Raw genomic sequence first — 11,539 nt, 5'->3', positions numbered from 1 at the left:
AATGTGAGGAAAGAGCTTAATCAAAATCATTAGACCAACTTTTATTCTTCAGGGCTGCCCTGCCTCGTGGGGTTTTAGATAAAGGGGAAGCAGATGGAGATGGTCATCACAGGCTTAATGTTTTTTGACTCACTGCTTGATATACATTTGTTTTAAAAAGTGTGTGTGACCTAGTGAGCAATTGAAGTCTCCAAAAACTGCTGAAACGTCAACTGACAATGTTGAATTTGGAGCGTTGAAGTGGCAGAGAGCGAGTGGTGGCAGATGCTGCAGAGGAAAGTCACAGCACATAGGAACGGGGTGGGGGGATTGAGTAAGCAATGATGTGCAGAGGGAGGAAAGAGGAGCAGGATGCCACCATCTGTTAGCCACATGCACACCCCACAGCAGTCACATAAATCTCAGCCGAGCTCAGCAATGCAAGGCTGCATTCCGCCAGGCTAAACATGCACTGGCTAGCTACCTCGACAGAAATGTGCAGCTCATATGCCATACGTTCAGTATATATGCTGTAGCCAAATGGATTCAGATGAATCACAATGCATTGACCAGGAGACTGGGAGAAGTGTTAGAAAGTGAATTGGATGTAATTGTAATTATCAACTTGAATACTTGTAGAGAATTAAGACACACTTGGTAGAACCTTTACGTAATCTTTTTTTTAAATTGCTACTGTCACAGTAGATATATGAATTATAGCTCCTACGTATTGGCTAGAGATATGTTGGAAAAATACTGCAGCTAGGCAGTGATGGTTATAAAAGTTGTTTATAAAGGAAAAATTCTTCTGTTCTTCTGGTGTGGTCCCTTGGCTCTTTATTACACTAAGAGCAGTAGATATGCGAACACACGCATGCAAGCACGCACACACACAGATAGTTACAAGTCACTGAGGTCAAAGTCAAGCTCAAGCAGAGGGGTGTGTGAGTTGCGTTTTCATGTGCTTTACAGATTGGCTGGAGACTTGCAATGTTGATTACAGCCGCTGTGCTGTAATGCGGGCGTGTTTGACAGCTTCAATGTCACATCTCATTCCTTAGCCCCACTGCTGTCCAATATAATCTAACATGCCTTATATTAAACATTTCTACATATGCATTTCCCCCGGAAGCGGGAACTTTTTGTGCAAAAGAAACACAAATAACAGTCTTCAGTCACTGTCTTTACTTTTCTGGGATTAACTATGCATTGAACATTATAAAAAATATACACTGTTTGTTATTCTACAGAAGTTCATTGCAGTTAAAATGGGTGCAGTAAAAATTAATCTGTAAGAATACAAACAAATGTGCAGACTTAATGTTGTCATTTGTTCTTCTCTTCTTCTTATCTGTTTAATAGTCTCTCTGCAGGATATGCAGAATTGCTATAGTAATCCTCTAATATGATGTGTGAGTGAGTGTGACCTTTCTGAACCCAGTAACCCAATATTTTTCAATTTTCCAATAACTATGGAATGTCCTTGTTATTGTCTCTGATGACTCTTCATATTACCTATTACAGTTTTGTGGAAATAATGTCTTTAGAGGCACAGGATTATCAACTTTGATTTGGTTAAAAAGGGATTTTATTTTGTGAAATATTGCACATGTTTGAAGCCTGTCTCCATGTTCAGCTTTCTGTAACCACTTAAAATGTCTCCAGGATGTATAAGAAACGGCGTCATAGAAAAAAAATCATATTTTCCATCTTTCAGATAGAGACACATACTTTTGGCTTTATTGGTCTGATTTCATGGAACTTAAGATCGATTGAAATCATTGCTGGTGAGGAATGATATAATAACATAGCGGCCAGAGATGAGTCACCACTAATTTCATGTTCCCTTTTAAACCCGCTGTTCAATTGTACCGTTCAAGCACTGCGGGTGAACGGTACAATTGAAAGCCCAGCCAATGAGAAAGCCGAGTCATTACATCACAGTCATACAGTGTGGCAGATGGATGGGGAAAAACGCTCCAGAAACAACATCAGAATGACTGCGGCAGAAGCCAGAGTTCAACTCTTGTTTCATTAGTGGCCCAGCAATGATCAGCAGAATTGGTTAGAGGAAGGCATCGAGCCAGGGGTCTTACTTACGGGACAGGAACACAGTGACACTCTGCGGATACGCTTGGATAAGAAAACCATAAAACAGCCATGGGGTGTGCCATAGTTGTGCGTTGATTGACAGTCCTTCATCTGCATACTTCTGCTATGAGGCCATAAGAATCAGAGCCAAATTGTCTGTTTGCCTGATCCGCTGTATATCATGTAAATGAAGTATCGTCCTTCCGAGTATAGATGAAGACTATGGGGAGCACTACACAGCGACTATATTTCTGAGGCTTTTGTTTAAGAAACTCTTGGCCAATTTACCTCTAGTTTTTTAAATACAAAATGACCAGCTGATGCAATGGTACTATTGCTACAGCTGGCTTTGCCCCAACTACTAAGCTAGCCAGATGCACAGTTTGCCAATGAATCTGTGGTGTTAGCTCCTTCCTGCCAGCTGAAATCTGGTTTAACGTTATCAGAGCTCATATCAGAAATACTGTAGTTGGATGCTTCTCTTTGACTGCCTAGTGATTTATAGCGCTGTATCTTGATGGGCCAATTATGCAGCTAGTCACATGCTTAGGCAACAGCTGCAGGACAGGGACAGCTGTGACTTCCTGAATCCCAACTACTGAAACTGTTGCCAAGCCAGACTAATCACAGCTGGAGCAATTTCATTCTGGTATCAAGCAGCTTACATTAAGTTCTTGAGAAACCCAGATACATTTTATGATCAAGGGTAAAGAAAGGGGATCAGGGCTGTTTTAAGCATATTTCAAAATGTACTACACAGCTGGTTGAATCCTTTCCAGGTAATTTAGGATTCAGAGAGGCGTCCTTTGTAGCAAAGAGTGCCCCTGAGGGGTTTGTTTAAGTTATTCAACATCTCTTGGTGACCTAACAATGATGGACGGATGAGCGAGAGTATGTACATTTATCCATTCTGCTATATTACATGAAACTAACCATGAAAGGAACAAAGAGAAGAACAAGCAACAACATCCCTTCGCCTTATGGAATAAGCTGTTACACCATTAGGCCTTTTAGGAGATGATCATAAGAAACACAGTGGAAGAAGCAATTGTCATACCGCTACTTGCTCCTGTATGTCTGCCTCAGAAAGCGTAAAATGTGTTCATCTTCCCTCTCTTTATGTTTCTGTTTTTTTCTCCTCAACTTCTCCTTTCATCCTCAGCCAGAAGTTTTTGGACATTTAAGATGTAAAAAAAATGCAGGAAAAAGAAGAAAGGACAGTTCTAAAGGAATATGGCTCGTATTAATCTGGAAATATTGCTTTACCTCATCTGAACTAAATTACTGGTCTGAACTTGCTGTCCTAGGAGAGCAGGCAGAGCGCCACCGGCAGCCCAGATGGGCAAGGAGTGGTCGGCAGATCTGTCACCGTGACCATGGCAAGCACATGAACCCCTGGTCTGTGGAGCTCTGTAGCTGGCCTTTTATACAGTGGATCAAAAGTGGTTCTTTGTTGTTGTTGGCCTCAGATTTATACTCAGGTGCAACTTCTCTGCAAGAGAATCCAGAAGTTTTGAGACTTCTTTGTCCTGCTTCCTGCCATCATGTGGCCTTCTGTGTGTAACGAAGAGGAAGAAGATAATAGGATGTGATCTGTTGTAAAATATTAAGGATTTCCTTCTAGATTATGACAATATTGGAACAATTAAGATTATTATTAAAGAGAGTCATTTTGTTGTTGTGTGAGAGCTAAATGCACATTGCTGGAGGCCATGTAATCTATGGTGACACGAGATAAGCTGCCTTATGGTCTGGCTAAAGCTTGTAAAGGTTTGTGTTTTCCACTGTTAAGGAGCAGAGGCAGACACAAGGGACTGCAACCTCTCTCCCTGCTAGGAATTTAAAGGTGTGATCGCACAAGCTACGAGTAAACACTGGCCCATCTGCTCTCTCCATCACCCATAACTGAGCAGAGCTGACACACAAAAATGTCACCACGCTATGGAGTGAAATAGACAGCAGCCTCAGAAAAACAAGAAATAGATATATCACTCTTACGTAATATCAATAGCCAATGGCATCATGTTAAGCAAGGCTTGTTGCTATGGTTGCTCATATCTCCACCTGTCAGAGGTAAAGGTGAAAAGTTTTAAAACGACCCGCTTTCCTCAGATGAAAGGCGTGTTATGTCAAGTTGAGGCTTAACAGGGCTTGACCTCAGAGATACAGAGAGGCTTCCTGTCGTTGTGTTTCTCAATCAGAAGGCAGCGGTCATTGAAGAAGGGGGAGCAGCAGGTGTGTTTTTGTTCTTTAATCAATTCCAGTTTTTCCCTTTAAAAAGAATTACAAGACAGCAGAAAGCAGTGATTTATCTCCAGCAACAATCTTTCATGAAAGAATTCATAAATTACCACGCTGCAGATGCCCCTGACAGAAACCAGCAGGAAGGTAACAGCAGTTATGAGTCACAGCAAATGAAAAGCCTCATGCTTCAGTCACAATAACAACCACTAAACACATTAGTACATACAACACTGTAGACCTGTACAGGTATTGTATTTATGGGCAACTAGCTGACATAATAATTTGTTTTATAATGAATCCAATCAATCGTGAAAGTGAGTAAAATGTATGATAAAGGACACAAAAGTATTAATCAAAGTGATTCTCACAGTTTTTGTGTCCAACACTTACAAATTAGGGCAAATCCCAGAATGTGTGCAACACATTGCATTTCCACCTTATCCTACTTTGAGTTTGTTTTATAAAAAGTATCTGCTCATACAAAGGTTTGATTTGATATGAATATTTACTTACATAATACAACTACACAGTGCAAACATATGTTATTAAACAAGCAATTTGAACTGCAGGTAACCAGCGTTGCATTATAACGAGATGTTATGCACCAGCATTTTTTCATGCCCATAATAGTGTGTCAAGTGTCCATTTGACAGCTGTGGTACAGTAGTAGAACTAATTACACTTATCTAAGGATCATTGTGGATTTGGCACTATATAGTCTGCATGTCTTAAGTGGCAGATGCCTTAATTGGTTTCCTGCAGACTCAACCTTGCTCAATATCCTTTAAGTATAAAAGCCTTACACACAGGACCTGCCATACTGACAGAAGGATCACAACAAGGTACAATAGCTGAGATTAGATGATCTGGGATAGAATTGAATGTCTTATACAATTCCTTCATTTCTGAAAATGTTACATGTTGGCTCTGATAACCTAGTTTTTCATTGCTGGACTTCATTTACCTGCAAAAGACTAAACCTTCACAAACCTCACATACAATGATCATTTAAATTAAGCTGGTCCGAGCTGTTCAGGACACCCTGCTGACAGCTGATGATAGCATCATTTGTATTTTTCAGACTTTTCCCTCCCTTCTCCTTGGAGCCCAGAAAAACATCTGCCAAGTGGTACACGTTTGAAATGGCAACGCACAGTGGAGGTGTCATGATGAATGTCATCACAATCAACATGTCACTCAGTGTTTCCGCCAGGGGGGCGTCTTGCCTTAATTTGACGGCCTTATTCAGCTCGGAACGCCCTGAAGGCTCTAGGGGTGGACGCCCTCTCAGCCCTGTTCTGGCGGAAACACTGTTGTCACCATACATCTAAAAAATCCTTCCCAGTGTCAATGCATATGAACTCTTTAGAAGCCAGCTGTTTCATCACATCTGCTCCAGGATTGGCAAATGTCTGAATGCTCTTGGATCAATTGATGCAATGTGATTCCAAAGATTTCTGTTGCACTTGATAGGAGAGGTGGATACTGGTCATTGTCCCCTGGCATGCATGCAACCTCTGACCTCAGGAAACGCATCCCCGTGGGAGAAGGAAATGTGCCTGTGAGAGGCCCACTCGTGGGCGGCGGAGTGGTTTTATACACAGACTGGCATTATCTGCATCTCCTGCTCAAAGGAGAGGGCCACTAAATATACCCTGCGAGGCCTTCCCAGGCTCCTCTGGGCTGGGGAGATGCGGCCGCTGCTTGGGCCGAAGGCCAATGACATGGCTGCCGACCTCTTCGGAAAGTATTTTTAAGGTCAATTACAGGGTACAGTGCCTTTAGATGACCGACTGGTGCTGAGGAGGCCTCATATTAAAGGTTTATGTGGAGAAGGCCCAGAGAAGCCTGCCTTAGCTCACCCCAGCTCCCATTGTTACCACACACCCACTGAGACATTGCACTCTGAAGGATTCATGGGGTGATGCGTGCAGCGTGTGGGTGTGGTTTTTTTAATAAAAGAGAAATTGACATAGATAGATAAAAATTGATTTGTTTGTGAAGAGGATAATTTATGTATTTGGTGAGGTAAAAGTCAGTGAATACAATCCTCTTGTGGAGTCTGTAATGTTTGTTTGTAGCCTTTATTTAACCAGGTGAAAGCCCCTTGAGATCAAAAGATCTCTTTTTCAAGGGTGACCTGCAGGACATTAGTTACACATGTAACATAAATGTAATGTTATGTTGTGGCTAACATAGCCACTCCACTTGTTAATGGAAGGACAGTTTAGTGCTACAATTTATAAATGACATTTCCCATACAGTGGTCTCAAATTAGATGAGTCACAGGCATTTGCTTTAAGACTGTTACCTTTTTATTTATTTATTTTTTTTTTTTTTTTTTTAATGTTATGGTTTCTGCAAGCTTAACATTGCATGAAACTTAAAGTGTTTATAATTAAAGGACTGGTTAACATTTTCCCAAGTCTGTCATAAAAAGCAACATTCACAGCCACTTACGGTCATGAAAATATTAAAAAGTTTGTCCTGTCCATACAGTCTATGTACAGTACTGTGACAACATGAGTACAGTGAGAAAGATTGACAGTTGAGAGCCACTCTTTTGTTGGACCTTCTGAAGTTGAGCTGCAGCTACTAAAAGTCGGAGATAGTTAAACCAAGTATCTATTTTTCTAAAATTGCAGTACAAAATTACAAGGAAAGAAACATCAAACATTATACCAGAGCCAAAATGTAAGTTTTGTAATAAATACATTTTACACTTGGAAGATACCTACTTAATTTAAATAACTCACACTGCCTGAGTCTCATAAAGTCTGTAATGTACCTGCAATTTTATGGATTTTCAAATTGTGTCGATGTTAGTATGGGCATCTCAACTTTGTTTAAACATATCTTCAGATTCTAAAGTTGTAATTGTTGTGGTTTATAGTGCGATTGTTACAAAATATATTTTTAGCAAGCACACAGGCTTTAAAATGTCTGAGAAGAACACAGTCTCAACAGAGAAAACACATAGCACTTTCATCCACCCAGACACAGATTATAAAATATTCTACAGAATAACAAACACACTTTGTTGCTCATTAGAGGGTTATCTTAATCCTATGCTCCCACACATTCACTTACACAAGCCTCATTCTTTAAACATAGGCCACACACACACAGACCCACACAGCTGACCAACGCTCAATATAAACGGACATCCAGCGAGATGATTTTGGTCGCTTTCAGGGTTCATTCCAACACGACTCGCGCCGGCCATAAATACAGGCCTGTCGAAATGTGTTCTACCCCCCAGAGAGGGGATGGGAGGTACAGTAGACACCATTCACCTCTCTGTGTATTTGGAGGGGGCAGAGGGAAGGTTGGAGTTGGTGGCTTTGGTCTCCATGAAGAGTGAAGTGTTGATGGGACAAAAGTGAGGGGAAGGATTGAAAGGCCTATTTGTGCAGATGATGGGCCGGGCATCTCTGTGTTTGGTTTGCTGTGGCTCTGCTACAGTTCAATGGCAGCTCTATCCCTTCTCTATTTCAACCTAGATCCTTAAATAAAAGTAAAATAAAGGCACCAGAAAATGCAACCCAAAGGGTAAATATTGATATGTGTTTTAGTATTTAACTCTATCACGTTATCACTGTGCTCCAGACATAAATGACATTTTGAGTCAGTAACCCTTCAATTAGCTACAGTTAAGCCTGAGACACCAGTCTAGCAAGGAGCAGCCAAATAGTGAGCAAGTAGTGAAGTACAGAGTTATTACTTTTAGGGATAAAAGGCGTGTTGGTATCAAACATATATCAACCATTTGTTATAACCCCAATCCTTATCTAACCTTCACCACATGATATCTGACATTTTAATGTGTTTTCAATCAAAAACAGTCCTCCAAAAATTATGTTTTTTCCAGTTATATGTTTCCTTTGAAGCTATCTGCTACTTGTCTGTATCTGATATTTTTTTAGGCATACAGAGTGGGCCTTTCCTCCTTTTTCAACTCTTCCTCTTTCACCTCTAACCCCCCAGGTCCCACATCAACTCCTGCTAGTCCAAATCCCCAAACTTTGTTTCCCTGGGAACATCATCACTCCTGGTCCACATGGCTGGGCGAGTACACATCGCCGAGCTGCTAAGTCCACACTAGCTGGGGTGCCCGGTGTTTGCCCTGGGCGTTCGTGGCCACTGGGCTTTCTGGGTCAGAAATGGCACACCAGGGTGTGATGGGCTTTGCTCTGGTAATGGCCATCATAGGTGTGAAATTCCCATAGCCGAAGTCCGGCAGCTCTGGAGCCCAAAAGCTGCTCAGACAGAGGGAGTGGATGACTGTGAGACCTTTTTGGTTAGCCACCATTCCGTGTCTGACTTCAAACCCACAGTCTCTTTTTAGTGGGGCCCTTTCTTGTACACAAATACAATACACCCATAGAACTAGTTTGTAAAAGGCTTTATACTCCTGCTGTACAGTCCTAATACTAGTATATATTTCAGGTGAGCAGCAGTCAGGGAGTCATGGAGTACAGTCACCACATGTAGTCGCCCTCAGTTTCCCTAATTGACAGTTACAGGAGCGTAGCTGTGGGTGGTGATGGGGAGGCCTTTCATTGGGGTTCTGGGTGTGTCAGCACTCTGACCTGGAATGACCCTTGCACTGCTGTACAACCTTACTGCAACTCTGGCAAAATCTGGTTGCAGATATTATCATGCATCTAAAAAAACAAAACATTGCTGTTTTGTACTTGTTAGGCTTTCATTTTGAAGAAATATACTGTATATGCATGTGGAACTGAAGTTAATATTAAATTAAACAAAGACCTGATGCTTAATCTTTTCTTTAGCAGTTTAGACACTTCATTGTCAAGTCTGTCAAGTTCAAAAGGCAGTCCTGGTTATCAAACAGTAATGACTGTGTGTGCTTCAGAGTGCATCAACTGCTGTGGTGCACAATTTGGCACACAGCCAGGCTACAACACTTGATTCGCCTGTTGTCTTGCCATAGCTACTTTGATTCATCCTCTTTTTCTAAAAAGTCCAGGATTGGTTCCTGTTTTTTTCAGAGGAAAATACAAGTTTCAGAGCTGTATAGATGTATGGAAAGCAAATGAATCATGGCTATATTTATCTCAAGTCAATTATATTTAGTATTAAATACAGTAGTTCAATGAATTTCTAATTGCATGTTGCCTTAAAAAGATCAAAGTTTAATTCGTTTTGTGACCCGGGTATTACTCCCTGAGGGGAAGTTAGACTTCTCCAAGGTCATTAAAAACTTTATATGTTTAACATTGGTGTTTTATATGACTCTTTATTCCTCAGAGAGGGAGAGAAAGAGTCTATTTGGATGGTTGGCAGAGTGAGGATATGAGTTTAAGGGTAACGTTTACAGCTGTGTTTTTTTTAATGCACTGCATGAACTAAAATGACTTGTTTAGACAAGTACTGTATAACACAAGCCATTGGTATCTTGATATGCAAAGTCCCCAGGGCTGGGTTTAAACAATCTCCATATTCATGCTGGAAATGTTGAGGAGTTAATGTTTTGCTTTACTTTGATACATCCCACAAAGGTTTTCTGTGTTGAGAACACAGAAAGTCCCCTCTCTTTACATCTGCCTTGACTCTGCTTTCAATTCAGGTTGTTAAGAGGAACATTTCAATTTCACAACAACCTATGATTGGATCCTGAAGCCTAATGTAATTCCTCTTGCCATTCAATGGCAAGTTGTCTCTGCTGCAGTAAATAACATGAAATCCTATTGTATGAAGTTTTGATTTATCTCGTTGACTTGCATGCCTATGTGATTTTACCACAAACTATTCTTGGAGTTATTGGCGTTAAGAAGTTTCACTCTGTACTATAATATCGTATTTCGTTTTGGCCCAGCCTTGTTGTTTTGCTTAATGTGTATAATGCCTGGCGCTCAGACTTTTACCTGTGGCTTTTAAAATCCTATCACAGAAGTAGCCAGTTTTGGCTTTTCTGTAACCTACATTTCTTACGAGATGATGGTGGTGTTCCTGACCCTAGTTGTGTTTAGATATTCACCCGTATACCCCCTTATTTAAGGGAGTCAGGAAGACATCTGAAGACCTCTCATTAAAACCTGTTGTTTGTAACAAGCACATTTCTGCATCAGAAGCACATGGCATTCTCATTACATTTGCAGGCTGTGTTTGTTTGGGGCTTGGTCTGAATTTCTTTTTCAACGGAATTCAACAGAAATTATGTGTGGTGAAACAGATTAAATGAAAAATTGAAATAAATGTTGGAGGAATTAATCTTGAAAAAGGACCTCCCTAAAAATCATCGACACAGGGACAGAAATGGGTGCAGAGTGAGAGATGTATAAAAAAAGTGCAAACTTTGCCTCATCCCTGTTTGTAAATGGACTGTATGTACATTACAGCTCAACTCAGCCCCTAGTGGCTGGAGACAATATTTCAGTAAATTCCACCTCAGTCCTAAATCCCATTTTTAGATCTTGAAACACAATCACATCTTTTGCTACTAAATGTGGCTGACAGCCTGTCATTACTGTTCTAATTGTCCTTATTATATGGACCCATAGTGCTATTTTTATCTATTTACTGTCGTAATGGTAATGACAAGACTTAATGACATAGTAGATGGTAAACAAACAACAGCTTTCAGATGTTGGATTAGTTTTTTTCCCGTCATTTAAACCCCAGATTAAAAACATAAAATACCACAGAAGGGCTGTCCGTGGCTCTGGTTTTGGAGGATTAGTGTTTGTTAGTAATAAAGAGCACTGCAATACGTTTGTATCCCCTTTCTTTGCCTTCCCTGGACCAACCCCCTCCAACAGTCTCAAGCCCAAACCCCAGGACTGGGCTTTCAAAGCCTACAATGAAGGCAGCCTGTGACCTTAAGTACTGTTTTGTGGACCCGTGTAAATTTGACACCATTATACCACAGAGAGGGTCTGTGTAGGTGTTAATGCTAGTGTGGGAGATCCCAAGAGATGTGTATAATCCTTGCTTACCTCATAATGTGCTGCCAAAAAAGTTGCTCCGTATTTTATTACATCATGCATAGCTTTGGTTCTTTTTGTTTCTGTCTGTGATGTTTTGAATTGCTCTAAATCTTTCCTAGCAATCCCCCGAATGTTGTTTTTCAATACTCTGTTTCTGTTTCTTTCAGTGTTCTTTAGCTTATTCCTGTGGAGTAGTCCAAAAACGATCGCTGTTTCTAAGACTTGTTGAACTTAATTAAAATGAGGGCTTACTTTTTTTCTTTAAAGTTCTT

This window comes from Notothenia coriiceps, unplaced genomic scaffold (assembly GCF_000735185.1).
Source record: "Notothenia coriiceps isolate Sejong01 unplaced genomic scaffold, NC01 NC01_scaffold00038208, whole genome shotgun sequence".
Lineage (NCBI taxonomy): Eukaryota > Metazoa > Chordata > Actinopteri > Perciformes > Nototheniidae > Notothenia > Notothenia coriiceps.
The sequence above is the reverse complement of the archived record's forward strand: the minus strand, read 5'-3'. Positions refer to the sequence as shown.